Source organism: Lynx rufus, unplaced genomic scaffold (genome assembly GCF_022079265.1).
Source record: "Lynx rufus isolate CCGP_SWC_20201006 ecotype Redwood Valley unplaced genomic scaffold, mLynRuf1.p SCAF_9, whole genome shotgun sequence".
Taxonomy (NCBI): domain Eukaryota; kingdom Metazoa; phylum Chordata; class Mammalia; order Carnivora; family Felidae; genus Lynx; species Lynx rufus.
The window spans coordinates 60,452,240-60,468,225 of record NW_025814897.1 but is presented as its reverse complement, the minus strand read 5'-3'; the positions used below and the strand labels follow the sequence as shown (position 1 = coordinate 60,468,225).

The following is a 15,986-nucleotide window of genomic DNA, read 5'->3' as shown; positions in this document are numbered from 1 at the left end:
CCTCAGAGGCATCCCCAGTGCCCTGAGGACCATACTCCTGTCTGTGCTTTACAGCCACAACATCTCACCTTGTCACTAAAAGTTGGCCAGCAGGAACGTGCACCAGTCTGACAGAGGCAGCCCATCTCTGCCCCAGAAAGCCCCAGAATGAGGGGAGGCATGGCTGGGAGCTCCCGGTATAATAAGGAAACTTGATTAATATCTCCTCAGCCTGTTTTGCTCACTCAGCTCCCCTCAACTGATCTCTTTGTTCTAAGACAAAGCTAGAAGTACATGTCCTCCAGGAAGCCTTCCTGGCTTAGCCCTGCCTCATACACAGGGTTGAGTTTCCACTCCTCTGAGCTGAACTCTTGGAGCCCAGACTAGATGGGCTTCCTGAGAGCAGCCCCTTGCCCCCCCCATCATGGGTGTCACACACCCATACCCTCCCCTACCACACCCCTCTGCACCCACCGCCTGCCTAGGCCAAAGCCACCCTCACTGTCCCTCTTTCATTCTTTTGAGCCACAGGTATGGAGGCTGTAGTGGGTTTAGTGGTGGCCCCCAAAAAGATATGTCTAAGGCCCTCAAAGTTATGAATGTGACTTTATTTGGAAAAAGGGTCTTTGCAAATGTAAGTAAATAAAGATCTTCACATGAGATCATCCCGGATTACCCAGGTTGGCTCTAAATCCAACGACAAATGTCCTTATAAGAGACAGAAGAGAAGGCCTTGTGAAGAATGCAGAGATTGGAGTTTTGCAGCATAAGACCCCAGAAGCTGGAAGAGGTGAGGGAGGGTTCTCCCCCAGAGGCTTCAGAGAGAGCCCAGCCCTGCCCATACCTTGATCTCAGACTTCTCGCCTGAAGAACTATGGGAGAATAAATTTCTATTGTTGTAAGTCACCCAGTTTGTGGCCGTTGGTATGGCAGCCCCAGGAAACTAATACAGACTTAAAGCAGCCAGCAAGCAGTTCTCAGAGGTCTAAGCCCGCACAGTGTGAGCTGACCCAGTTCTGTGTCCAGCAAGAGCCGCCATTGCCCCAGGGCTTCTGCCTCCTGGCCCAGGTCCCACCCCAAGGGAGGGTCATGGATGAACTGGACAGAGCCTGGTGAAAAGGGCACTCACTGGGGACCATGTTGCCAGGACTGCCCTGTGTGGGGGGCAGGGAGTAGTGGACAGAAGAGCCTCAATGAGCAGGGGAGTGCACATGAGAAAGCCCCTCCTCCAGGCAAACCTCACACTTGGTCCTGAGGCACAAGCAGCGTTTGAGATCCTCCAGCCCCGACAGCCTGCCGGCCACCTCTGACCACCCTGCTGCCACCTCAACACAGCAGAGCTGGAGCAGGTCCAAGCCAGATGCCTTTGGGTGGAGAGGGGACACTCCAGGGCTCCAAACCACAATGATCTTCACTGATTCCCACCTTTACCACCACCACCACCCCCCCCCCCCCCCCCCCCCCCCGCCGAGGCTTTGGGTTCAACCACACCCACCATCGCCATTCCTGCCCTCCTGTTACACCTCAGCTTAGCCATCTGAGGCCCTCCTTCTCTCTGCCTCTGGCTGTTTCTGGACCTTCCAGGCTGACGCATATGTCCCCTCCTCCACGGTAAGGCCGTACGAAGCCTTACCTGACCCCCATCTGCTCCTCCACCATGTCCAGAACACTGATGAGACAGGGCAAAGTGGAGAGAATCAGTTTGGGTCAGATGACCTATCCTAAGTAGATAATTAAGATAATTAATTAAGTAGATTAAGATTAAGTAGATTAAGATAATTAAGATAATTAATTAAGTCGATAAGCCTAAATAGATTAATTACCACGGAAGAAATCAGAAAGGGCTACCAAATGGTTATCAGCCGAAAAAGATTTGCCCCCACATTGTTTTATTGGTGATTTTCCTTCCAAACTCTTAAGAGATGAATAATTCCTGTGCTATAAAAACTATTCTAGAAAATAGAACTTAAAAAGGAAAGTGAGTCAATTCATTATGAAGCTGGCATAGCTGTGATACTAAAACCTCATAAAAATTGTTCTGAAAAAGAAACTTGTAGACCTATTCTAAATAAAATACTAGCAGAATGTCAGCAGAATTTAAAAATATAAACACTGTGTGAGATATCTACTTGTCAACAAGTCAAATTTTAAAAACATTGGCTCATTATAGTTGCTTCCAAAAAAGAAACATTTGAAAACGTTAAACACAACGTCCCATTTTGTTCATTATCAAAAACTAGAAACAGAACAGTATCTTATTAACATAAAAAATAATATTTTTCTCAAATGAACAAGCAACTTTGTACTTAACATTAGAAACAGGGGTTCTAATAAAATTGGGGAAAAATAAATATACCTTTTCTTATCGTTATTCTTTAATATTGTTCCGGAAGTTCTTTTTTATGAAATACAATATAAAACAGAAACAAAAATCTAGTTTAAAAAAAGATGAAAAAGGATAATTCTCCTTTGAATATTCAATAAAATCAACTGAAAATAGTTTTCAGTTAATAAGGGAATTTTTAAAAGTACAATATGTAATATATATATAATATAGAAGATAAATGTACAAATGTACAAAATCAAGAAATTTCTATATAAAATTATTGCCAATTCAAAAAAATGATAGAAAATATTGTATTCTCAATGGTAGCAAATAGCAAAACACTTACAATACACTTAAGAGCAATGAGGGGGACCTATTCATTATTCAAAAAATACTGAGTATCTTTTATGTGTCAAATTCTACATTCAGTGTGTGGAACATAACTGTGAGTGAAGTAGATAGAGTGCCCGCTGCCGTGGACCTGTACAAATAAAACTAAGAAACTGTTGAGAGATGTAAATCAAGACTTTTTCAGAATGCCGTACTTTGATAGTAGATGGAAAGACTGAATGTTATCAATGTCATCCACAGATTAATTTATAGGATTAACGAAATCCCAATTTTTAAAAATCACAATGGGATTGTTTCTGAAAATTGGCTAAATGTTTCTAAAGTTTGGAAGAATAAAACTTGAGAATAACAAAAATTAATTTTAATCAAAGTACTTATAAAGGTAAGTTTCATTAAAAAGAAAAATAAGTGATGAAACTATAGTGGCTAAAATAGTAGAGTACTCTCTTACAAGTCAATAGCATAAGACAATTCAATTAAAAATAGGCAGAGGAGGGGCACCTGGGTGGCTCAGTCAGTTGAACATCCGACTTTGGCTGAGGTCATGATCTCGCAGTCTGTGAGTTTGAGCCCCAAGTCGGGCTCTGTGCTGACAGCTCAGAGTCTGGAGCCTGCTTCAGATTCTATGTCTCACTCTTTGAACATCCCCCACTTGTGCTCTGTCTCCCTCTCTCTCTCTCAAAAATAAATAAATGTTCAAAAATTTTTTTTTCATAAAAACAGGGAGAGGATTTGAATAGAGATTTCTCCAAATAAAAGCACATGAAAACATGTTCAACATCATTAGCCCCCAGAGAAACACAAATCAGAACACCTTGGATGGCTAGAATTTTTAAAAAGATCATAATAACTGTTGACAATGACATGAAGAAATTATAACCCTCATACACTGCTGGTGGGAAAGTAAAATGGTGCAGCTGCTTTGGAAAACAATATGGTACTTCCTCAAAAGATTAAACAGAGAGTATATAGATACCCAGTAATTCTACTCCTAGAAATGAAAACATGTGTACATAAAAACTTGTACATTAGTGTTCACAGCAACATTGTTGAAAAGAGCCAAAAAGTGGAAACAGCCCAAATATCTATCAACTGATGAGTGGATCAATACAATGAGGTTTATCCACATGATGGAGTACTATTCAGCCACTAAAAGGAAATGGCATACTCATGGCTACAGCATATTGAAACTCGAAAACAGTATGCTAAGTAAAAGAAGCCAGCCATGAAAGACCACATGCTGTATAATTCCATTTATATGAAACATTCAGAATAGTCCAGTCCAGTGACACAGAAAGTGGTTGCCTCGGGCTGAGGGGATTGGGAGAAACGGGGAGTGACTGTCAGTTGGTAAAGGGTGTCTATTTGATGTGATGAAAATGTTGATTGTGGTGATGGTTGTGCAGCTCTGTGAATTTACTAAAAAAAAAAACAAACAAACATTGAATTGTACATTTAAATGGGTAAACTGTATGGTCTGCAAATTATACCTCAATAAAGCTTTTATTTTTAAAAAAATGTATGGTATTGGCACAAGAACAATCAGGCATCACTACCTGTAAAACAACCCCATGACATACAAGAACTTAATCTAGGATAAAGATAGTAACACAAAGCAATGGAGAAGCTGAAACAAGAACAATGTATTTAGTTACCTGGGGAGGAATATACCAACTTAGATTGTCACTTTGTGACAAAAACAAATTTCTTGTGGATCAAAATTTAATATGAAAAAATCATGCCATATTTTAAAGGGGAACAAAATCTTTGAATGAGAAAAGACTTGCCAAGCTTAAAACCAACTCATAAGGAGAAATGCTCATAGATTTCATTTTATAAATTTAAAGCTTTTAGTCTTAATATCAGAAACAAAATAAAAATACGATATTTGAAAATTTTGTTTCAGTGGATGAAAGAGGAATAATTAATTATAATAATTAAATTGCTAAGGGAAATACTTAACACCTTATACACATGGGCAAAGTATAATGAACAGATATTTCACAAACAAGAACCTGCAAATTACAAAGAGATAGTATTTTTCAATCATCAAATTACGAAAATAAAAATTATTAAATCATATTAATTTAATACTAGCACCAGTGACTCAGACATGAGACTGATACAGCTTTCTCAGAAATCCACTTGGCATGCTCAAAAATGTTCAGATTGTTTGACCCAATAATCCTACATCCGAAATCTACCCTAAGAAATATATTTGAAATGCAAAAACTTATTGAAAGATTCATCTGTCATTAAATTATGACCCTTAGCTTCTCATTTTTTTCTCCAGGAATATTGACTCATGAAGACCAAAGCCTGGTGAAGGTGGGGCAGGCCCTAGTAGGGGTCAAGGTACGGAAACCAGACCATCCTGCTCCCAGACCATTCTGCTTCCCAAGGAAGATGTTGGCATGGAGCAACAGCAGCTCCAACGGGTCCTACACCAGCTTCCTCTGGGTGGGCTTCCCTGGGCTGCAGGAGCACTCGCGCCCTTCTGGTGCTGCCCTTCCTCAGCCTCTACCTGGTGATCATCTCTGCCAATGCCCTGGTCACCCACATGGTGGTGGCACAGCAGAGCCTGCACCAGCCCATGTACCTGCTCATTTCCCTTCTCCTGGCTGTCAGCATCTGTGTTGCCGCCACCGTGATGCCCACCATGCTGTTCAGCTTCTCTACCCACTTCAACCGCATCTCCCTGCCTTGCTGTCTACTCCAGATGTTCTGCATCTACTTCCTCATTGTCTTTGACTGCAACATCCTCCTGGTCATGGCCCTGGACTGCTACATTGCCATCTGCTACCCTCTGTGCTACCCTGAGATAGTGACGGGTCAGTTGCTGGCTGGCCTGGTGGGGGCGGCAGCTGCCAGGAGCACTTGCATTCTTGCCCCCCCTCGTGGGGCTTGCCTCCCAGGTTCACTTCTGCTGCTCAGACCTGATCCACCACTTTGCCTGTGAGCACATGGCCCTCATGAAGCTCTCCAGTGGGGACATCTCCCCGAACAAGACTGTGGGTCTCACTGTCCACATCTTCAACAGAGTCCTGGACATGCTGCTACCTGGAGCCTCCTACTCTCGCATTATCCATGCTGCCTTCTGGATTTCATCAGGCAGAGCACATTCCAAGGCCCTGAACACCTGTGGCTCCCACCTGCTGGTCATCTTCACCGTCTACTCTTCCACCATGTCCTCATCCATCATCTACCGTGTGGCTCCCACCGCCTCCCTGGCCATGCACAACTCGCTCAGCGCCCTCTACCTGCTGCTCCCATGTCTGGTTAACCCTGTCATCTACGGGGCCGGGACCAAGGAAATCAGGCAGCACCTGGCAACTCTGTTCCAACTCTGTTCCAAAAGGCAGAGCTACTAGCCCCCCTGAGAAGCCCCAGCCCCTGCCCTCACACAGGGAGCTTCCCACCTGACTCTTTGGGACTTGTAGGTCCTACAAGTACTCTCACTATCAAGTGGGTATATGTGCAAATGAGTCATCCCTGCTGTATTTTGGCTTTGACTATCTGCATTCATCTTTGAAAATCTTTTTTATCCATTTTCTGAAAATAGCTACTCATCCAGAATTATACAGTAACCAACTCTAAAGGAAGCTTGTGTCTCTAGCTTCTAAATTTTCTCCCCTTCTTTCTGCATGTGATATTCATGCATTCTCACATTCATTCGTCAGACATCTATTTTACATACATCATGCTAACCCCATGATTGCAAAGAAAAAGAAACTGGTCTCTTCCCTGAAGGAGGCTCTAGTCTATAAAGCTTCCAAACTATAAAGACAGGTAATGTTCAATAATACCTTTATGTACAAAACTCTGTGGGAACATAGAGGAAGGCAATTACTAAGAACACTTCACAGAGAAGGTCACTTTGAGTTATGTTTGAAAGACAAGATAAGGTGTTTACTGAAGAGGAAAGAGATAGAAGAAAAAGAATTCCAGGCCATAACAGCAGGGTAGGCAAAGGCACAGAGGCATGGGTACACGGCTGAGTGGGAAACTCCCAGCCAGGCCCAGTTTCCCTGGCACAGGGGCAGGTGGGGGCCTGGCAGGGAAGGAGGCTGAATGCATAAGCAGAGGCCAAGTGATAGAAGGCCTCATCTGTTGTGATAAGGAGTTTGAGTGCTTACTCCATGCAGTATTTAGCCATTTAAAGAGTCCAAAGCAGCAAAGTGTCAAGATCCTACCTGTGTTTTGGAACGATGGCTCTGCAGCCCTAGTAGAATGTGGATCAGAAGGACACAAGCCTGGAGGCTGGGATACTGGAGATGACGGTGGCCTGGACCTGACGGTGGCCTGGGCCTGACTGGTAACAGCAGAAATGAGGAGTGGAAGACAGACACAAGAGATTCCAGAAGATTGAGTTTGTGTATGAGGGTTAGAGAGGCAAGAGGAAACTAAAGGGAGAGTGGCCTCACCAAAGCCCAGAGAGGAGACTGTTCTAAGAAGGTTAATGATCAGCAAAGGGAAGTCCATCAGAGGACCTGTAGGTGGTTTAACCAACAATGAACTAGTATCCAGAATATATAAAGAACAACTACAAATCAGTAAGAAAAAGACAATAGTAAAATAGGCAGAAGACTTGCACAGTCACTTCAGAAAATAAGCATAAGAAAAGGCATTTGACCTCCAGCCTCTCACATATAGATGTTCAGGTTGTGCACTGTACAACTTCACACATCTATTGTATAAACATACCATATTTGTATATGTATTTCAAAATTTCCCAGAAGATGACCACGAAAACTCTCAATGCACTACTAATGAGATTGTAGATTGCTGAACCACTTTGAGGACAATTTGCCATTATCTAGTGAAACTAAAGATATGCATACCTCTTAACCCCCAAAATATCCTCAGACACATGGGCATCAAAATACATGTACAAGAATATTCACAGTGGCATTGTTCCTAATTGTGAAAAACTAGAAATAATATAATGTCCTTTGGCAATAAAATGTGTAAATACATTATGGTACATTCATACATTAGAATGCTATAGACAATAAAATACATTCACAAGTACAACACCCATTCATGATAAAAACCCTGTGCAAAGTAGGTCTAGAGGGAACATTCCTCAACATAATAAAAGCCATATATGAAAAACCCACAGCTAACATCATACTCAATGGTAAAAAAAAAAAACTGAGACATTTTCCCCTAAAATCAGGAACAAGACAAGGATGTCCACTCACCACTTTGATTCGACATAGTACTAGAAGCAATGAGACAACATAAAGAAATAAAAGACAGGGTGCCTGGGGGGCTTAACTTGTCAGTTAAGTGTCCAACTTTCGGCTCAGATCATGATCTCACAGTTCTCCAGTTCAAGCCCCACATTGGGCTCTGCGCTAACAGCTTGGAGCCTGCTTCAGATTCTGGGTCTCCCACTCTTTTAGCTCTTCCCTTGCTTGCACACAAGCACTCGATGTCTCTCTCTCTCTCGATCTCTCTCTCTCAATCTCTGTCTCTCTCTCCCTAAAGTACAGAAAACTTTAAAAAAAAAAAGTTAAAGACATCCAAATTGGGAAGGAAGACATAAAACACTCACATTTTGTAGATGACATGATACTAAATACAGAAAACCCTAAAGAGTCCACCAAAAACTACTAGAACTGATAAATGGATTCAGTAAAGTTGTGGGATACAAAATCAATGTAGAGAAATCTGTTGCATTCCTATACACTAATAATGAATCAGCAGAAACTGAATTTAAGGAAACAACCCCATTTCCAGTTGCTCCAAAAACAATCAAATATCTAGGAATAAACTTAACTGAAGAGGTGAAAGACCTGTACCCTGAAAACTACAAAATAGTGATGAAAGAAATTCAAGACAACACAAAGAAATGGAAAGACATTCCATGATCATGGGTTAGAAGAACAAATAGTGTTCAAATGTCTATACTGCCCAAAGCAATCTACACATTTAATGCAATTCCTCTCAAAATACCAACAGCATTTTTCACAGAGCTAAAACAAACAATCCTAAAATTGGTATCAAACAACAAAAGACCTCGAAAATCCAAAGCAATCTTGAAAAAGAAAAAACCAGAAGTATCACAATTCCAGACTTCAAGCTCTATTACAAAGCAGTAATAATTGAAACAGTATAGTACTGGAGGGGAGGAGCCAAGATGGTGACACAGCAAGGAAGTCTTTTTTGTGTCTCTCGCACATGAAATACAGCCAGATCAACACTAAACCATCCTGCACACCTAGAAAACTGATTTGAGAATTAACATAACAATCTGCACAACCTGAACCACAGAACTCAGGAGGTACGTGGTGCGGACAGGTGAACTGTGGGGGAGAGAGAAGCTGTAGAGGGCAGGGAGCTGATTTGCTTGTGGAGAGAGGACAGAGACTGGGGGGAGGGGAGGAGAGAGTATGGGAAAAGAACCCCCACCCCGAAAGCAGCTGGAGAGAAAGTGGAAAAGTGGAAACAGCTGCAAGGACTTAACAAGAAAGGGAGAAAGGAGAAAAGAGAGGGTTTAAATTCCATTAAGACTCTACGCACAGGGAAGGAGCCAAGATGGCAGAACAGCATGGAAGTTTTTTGTGTGTCTCAGGTCCATGAAATACATCCAGACCAACACTAAACCATCCTACACACCTAGAAAACTGATTAGAGGATTAACACAACAATCTGCACAAATGGAACCACAGAATTCAGCAGGTACGTGGCACAGAGAGGTGAACTTGGGGAGCGAGGGGCCGCAGTGGGCAGGGAGCCGCTTTTGCAGGTGGAGAGAGGACAGAGATTGGCGGGGGGGGGGGGGGGGGAGCCGGATGGAGAGAATATGGGAAAAGCACTCCTCTCCAAAAGCAGCTGGAGAGAAAGTGGAAAATTGGAAACAGCCGCAGGGACTAAACTAAAAAGGGAGAAAGGAGAAAGGAGAGGGTTTAAATTCCATTAAGACTGTAAACAAGGGGAGCGCAAAGGCTGCAACTCTGCAGCTCCATACCTGGTGGTGCTCTGGTGGGAAGGGCAAATCCCCAGGAGCAAAGTGGGGTCCAGGAGGTTCTCGGGCCACACAGGGAAAAGCGGTTCCACTGCTGGAAAGACATTTGGTAGAGACTGTTGAAGCCACCTGGTCCCAGCAGACCCCGGAAGGCAGCCACATTCGCTGGTGCTGGGGCAAGGTTGTTGAGGGTGAAGCCTGGTGCCAGATGTGTGTTGTGATTTTCCATAATCCCTGAGATGCTGCTGCTACACTATCTCGCAAACTTTTTCTGGGGTGGGCTGGCACCCGGCTGCAGTCTCGGGGCACAGGCAGCAGCAGGGTCCAGCAAGCGTTCCTGGGTGCAGCCGGCATTCAGCCATTGCTCAGTGAGACCCGCCCACAGAGGGGCAGAATGGGTCAAAGCTGCAGTCCTTCAGAAGTAAGGGGCCAGGGAAAACAGCCACACCTGAGACAAAACACGGGAGACAAGTACTGCCTGGGGCTTGGTCACGGACAGTGAAAAAGAGGGGAGTGGACAAAAGCTGAAGACAGAGGATGGGTGAGCAATTGCTAACCAGGGAGAACAGAATCCCAATACTAGAGACTGTGGGGCTGGGTGACGCCATTTTCACCACTCCCACGCATGCGCATATGCACCTACGAGCGAGCGCTACAACACTCAACCCCGATAGGCTAGCAGCGCCATCTAGTGGAGGACGGAGCCACTACACTAAGCCCTGCCCAACTGGGCCAACCTTGCTCTTCAGAACACAAGTCTCACTGCCTGCTTAGTTTATGGACTATAAATCGATTCATAGTCTGACTTCTAGGGGAAAACGAAGTAATTTCAGTCCTATTTCAATCTGCTAGCAGGTCCATCTATTCAATTTTCTTTTTCTTTTTCGCTTTTTCACTTTTCTTTTTCTTGAATACAGAAAGAGAAAAAATTCATTCTTATTTTCAATTTTTATTCAAAATATTGTTCCTTAATTTTTTTACTATATTTTTTGCTTTTGTGTAAATTTTTTCAAATTATATTTTACTTCCATCATTTTATTTTGAGTCTACTTCAGTGTATTCACTTTTTCAAATTTTCAAATGATTTCCTGTTTTTCCCTCTTTTTTCTCTTTTTGGTTTATTTTCTTTTTCTTGAATACAGAAAGAGAAAAACTTCATTTTTACTTTAAATTTATATTAAAATGTTTTTCTTTTATTTTTTCTACTATATTCTTTACTTTTGTGTAAATTTTTTCAAATTCTATTTTACTCCCATCGTTTTAGTCTACTTCAGTGTACTCATTTTCTCAAATTCTCAATTTCCTTTCGCCCCCATTTTTTTCTCTAATCTATCAAACCACTTTGAACACACAGACCAAAACACACCCAGGATTTTGCATCATTTATTAGATTTTGTGTGTGTGTGTTTTTAATTTTTTAATTTTAATATTTTTTAATTTTTTTTAATTTTTTTTAACGTTTATTTATTTTTGAGACAGAGAGAGACAGAGCATGAATGGGGGAGGGTCAGAGAGAGGGAGACACAGAATCTGAAACAGGCTCCAGGCTCCGAGCTGTCAGCACAGAGCCTGACGCAGGGCTCGAACTCACGGGCCGCGAGATCATGACCTGAGCTGAAGTCGGCCACTCAACCGACTGAGCCACCCACGTGCCCCATTTTAATATTTTTTTAATTTTAATTTTTTTAATTTTAATTTTTCTACCTCATTAATTCCTTTTCTCCCTTCAAAATGACAAAGTGAAGGAATTCACCCCAAAAGAAAGGGCATGAAGAAACAACAGCCAGGGATTTAACCAACACAGATACAAGCAAGATATCTGAACCAGAATTTAGAATCACGATAATAAGAATACTAGCTGGACTCAAAAATAGATTAGAATCCCTTTCTGCAGAGATAAAATAAGTAAAAAATAGAATGAAATTAAAAATGCTATAACTGAGCTGCAATCATGCATGGATGCAGCGGTGGCAAGGATGGATGAGGCAGAACTGAGAATCAGCAATATAGAGGACAAACTTATAGAGAATAATGAAGCAAAAAAAAAAAAAAGAGGGAGATTAAGGCAAAAGAGCACGATTTAAGGATTAGAGAAATCAGTGACTCATTAAAAGGGAACAACATCAGAATCATAGAGGTCCCAGAAGAGGAAGAGAGAGAAATAGGGGTAGAAGGGTTATGTGAGCAAATCATAGCGGTAAACTTTCCTAACCGGGGGAAAGACACAGACATCAAAATCCAGGAAGCAACAGAGGAGCTCCATTAGATTCAACAAAACCAACCATCAAAAAGGCATATCATAGTCGAATCCACAAAATACTCAGGCAAGGAGAGCATCATGAAAGCAGCAAGGGAAAAAAAGTCCCTAACCTACAAGAGAAGACAGATCAGGTTTGCAGCAGACCTATCCACAGAAACTTGGCAGGCCAGAAAAGAGTGGCAGGATATATTCAATGTGCTGAATCAGAAAAAAATATGCAGCCAAGAATTCTTTACCCAGAAAGGCTGTCATTCAAAATAGAAGGAAAGATAAAAAGTTTCCCAGACAAACAAAAGTTAAAGGAGTTTGTGACCACTAAACCAGCCCTGCAAGAAATTTTAAGGCGGATTCTCTGAGGAGAGAAAAAAAAAAAAAAAAAAAAAAAAAAAAAATATATATATATATATATATATATATATATATATATATATCAAAAGCAACAAAGATTAGAAAGAACCAGAGAACACCACCAGAAACTCCAACTCTACAAGCATCATAATGGCAATAAATTCATATCTTTCAGTACTCACTCTAAACATCAATGGACACAATGCTCCAATCAAAAGACATAGGGTAACAGAATGGATAAGAAAACAAGATCCATCTATATGCTGTTTACAAGAGACCCACTTTAGACCTCAAGACACCTTCAGATTGAAAATAAGGGGGTAGAGAACCAGCTATCATGCTAATGGTCAACAAAAGAAAGCCGGAGTAGCCATACTTATATCAGACAATCTAGACTTTAAAATAAAGCCTGTATAAAGAAATGAAGAGGGCATTATATCATAATCAAGGGGACTATCCACCAAGAAGACCTAACAATTGTAAACATTTATGCGCCAAATGTGAAAGCACCCAAATATATAAATCAATTAATCACAAACATAAAGAAACTCATCAATAGTAATACCATAATAGTAGAAGACTTCAACACCCCACTCACTACAATGGACAGATCATATACTCAAAAAATCAACAAGGAAACAATGGCTTTGAATGACACACTGGACCAGATGGACTTAACAGATATATTCAAAACATTTCATCCTAAAGCAGCAGAATATACATTCTTCTCCAGTGCACATGGAATGTTCTCCAGAATAGCCCATATAATGGGACACAAATCAGCCCTAAGTAAGCACAAAAAGATCGAGATCATACCATGCGTATTTTCAGACCACAACGCTATGAAACTCGAAATCAACCACAAGAAAAAATTTGGAAAAGTAACAAATACTTGGAGACTGAAAAACATCCTACTGAAGAATGAATTGGATAACCAAGAAGTTAAAGAGGAAATTATTATTAATTTTTTAAAGAGGAAATTAAAAAATATATGGAAGCCAATGAAAATGATAACACCACAACCCAAAACCTCTGGGACGCAGCAAAGGTGGTCACAAGAGGAAATTATACAGCAATCCAGGTCTTCCTAAAGAAGGAAGAAAGATCTCAGATACACAGCCTAACCTTACACCTTAAGGAGCTGGGAAAAGAACAGCAAATAAAACCCAACACCAGCAGAAACAGGAAATAATAAAGATTACAGCAGAAATTAATGCTACCGAAACCAAAAAAAAAAAAAAAAAATCAGAACAGATCAAAGAAACCAGAATCTGGTTCTTTGAAAGAATTAAAAAAATTGATAAACCCCTAGTCCGTTGGATCAAAAAGAAAAAGGAAAGGACCCAAATAAATAAAAACAAGAATGAAAGAGGAGAGATCACAACCAACATAGCAGAAATAAAAACAATAATAAAAGAATATTATGAGCAACTATATGCCAATAAAATGGGAAATCTGGAATAAATGGACAAATTCCTAGAAACATATACACTACCAAAACTAAAATGGGAAGAAATAGAAAATTTGAACAGACCCATTACCAGCAAAGAAAAATTAGTAGTCAAAAATCTTCCAGATAGACAAGAGTCCAAGGCCAGATGGCTTTCCAGGGGAATTCTACCAAACATTTAAGGAAGAGTTAGCGCCTATTCTCTTCAGGCTGTTCCAAAAAATAGAAATGGAAGGAAAACTTCCAAACTCTTTCTATGAAGCCAGCATTACCTTGATTCCAAAACCAGACAGAGACCCCTCTAAAAAGGAGAACTATAGACCAATTTCCCTGATGAATATGGATGCAAAAATTCTCAACAAGATATTAGCCAACTGGATCCAACAATACATTAAAAAAATTATTCACCAACACCAAGTGGTATTTATACAGGGTATGCAGGGCTGGTTCATTATCTGAAAACAATCAGTGTGATTTTTCACATCAATAAAAGAAAGGACAAGAACCAAATGATCCTCTCAATAGATGCGGAGAAAACACAGTATCCTTTCTTAATAAAAACCTCTAAGACAGTAGGGATAGAAGGAGCATACCTCGAGATCATAAAAGCTGTATATGAAAGACCCAACGCTAATATCATCCTCAATGGGGAAAAACTGAGAGCTTTCCCCCTAAGGTCAGGAACAAGACAGGGACATCCACTCTTGCCACTGTTATTCAACATAGTATTAGAAGTCTTAGCCTCAGCAATCAGACAACACAAAGAAATAAAAGGCATCCAAATCAACCAGGAGGAGGTCAAACTTTCACTCTTTGCAGATGACATGATGCCCTGGAAAACCCAGAGGAATCAATCTCATTTACTGTTACACCAAAAACCATAAAATACCTAGGAATAAATCTAACCAAAGAGGTGAAAAATCTATACACTAAACACTATAGAAAGCTTATGAAAGAAATTGAAGAAGACACCAAAAAATGGAGAAAGATTCCATGCTCCTGGATAGGAAGAACAAATATTGTTAAAATGTCCATACTACCCAAAGCAATCTACATATTCAATGCAATCCCTATCAAAATAACACCAGCATTCTTCAGAGAGCTAGAACAAACAATCCTAAAATTTGTATGGAACCACAAAAGACTCCGAATAGCCAAAGCAATTTTGAAAAAGAAAACCAAAGCAGGAGGCATCACAATCCCGGACTTCAAGCTGTATTACAAAGCTGTAATCATCAAGACAGCATGGTACTGGCAAAAGAACAGACACTCAGATCAATGGAACAGAATAGAGAACCCAGAAATGGACTCACAAACGTATGGCCAACTAATCTTTGACAAAGCAGGAAAGAATATCCAATGGAATAAAGACAGTCTCTTCAGCAAGTGGTGCTGGGAAAACTGGACAGCGACATGCAGAAGAATGAACCTGGACCACTTTCTTACACCATACACAAAAATAAACTCAAAATGGATGAAAGACCTGAATGTAAGACAGGAAGCAAAGCCATCAAAATCCTTGAGGAGAAAGCAGGCAAAAACCTCTTTGATCTTGGCCACAGCAACTTCTTACTCAACACGTCTCTGGAGGCAAAGGAAACCAAAGCAAAAATGAACTATTGGGAACTCACCAAGATAAAAAGCTTCTGCACAGCGAAGGAAACAATCAGCAAAGCTAAAAGGCAACTGGTGGAATGGGAGAAGATATTTGCAAATGACATTTCAGATAAAGGGTTAGTATCCAAAATCTATAAAGAACTTACCAAACTCAACACCCAAAAAACAAATAATCCAGTGAAGAAATGGGCAAAAGACATGAATAGACACTTCTCCAAAGAAGACATCCAGATGGCCAACTGACACATGAAAAAAATGCTCCACATCTCTCAGCATCAGGGAAAGACAAATCAAAACCACAATGAGATACCACCTCACATCTGTCAGAATGGCTAACGTTAACAACTCAGGCAACAAGAGATGTTGACGTGGAGGCAGAGAAAGAGGATCTCTTGCACTGCTGGTGGGAATGCAAACTGGTGCAGCCACTCTGGAAAATGGTATGGAGGTTCCTCAAAAAACTAAAAATAGAACTACCCTATGACCCACCAATTGCACTACTAGGTATTTATTCAAGGGATACAGGTGTGCTGTTTCAAAGGGGCACATGCACCCCAACGCTTATAGCAGCACTATCAACAATAGCCAAAGTATGGAAAGAGCCCAAATGTCCATCGATGGATGAATGGATAAAGAAGATGTGGTATATATATATAATCGAGTATTACTTGGCAATCAAAAA

At 40.9% G+C, this 15,986-nt stretch overlaps 1 pseudogene; it reads left to right on the top strand.

Annotated features, from left to right (window-relative positions):
- Positions 1 to 5,062: 5,062 nt before the first annotated feature.
- On the top strand, positions 5,063 to 6,079 carry LOC124505932 (olfactory receptor 52K1-like; annotated as a pseudogene).
- Positions 6,080 to 15,986: the final 9,907 nt, after the last annotated feature.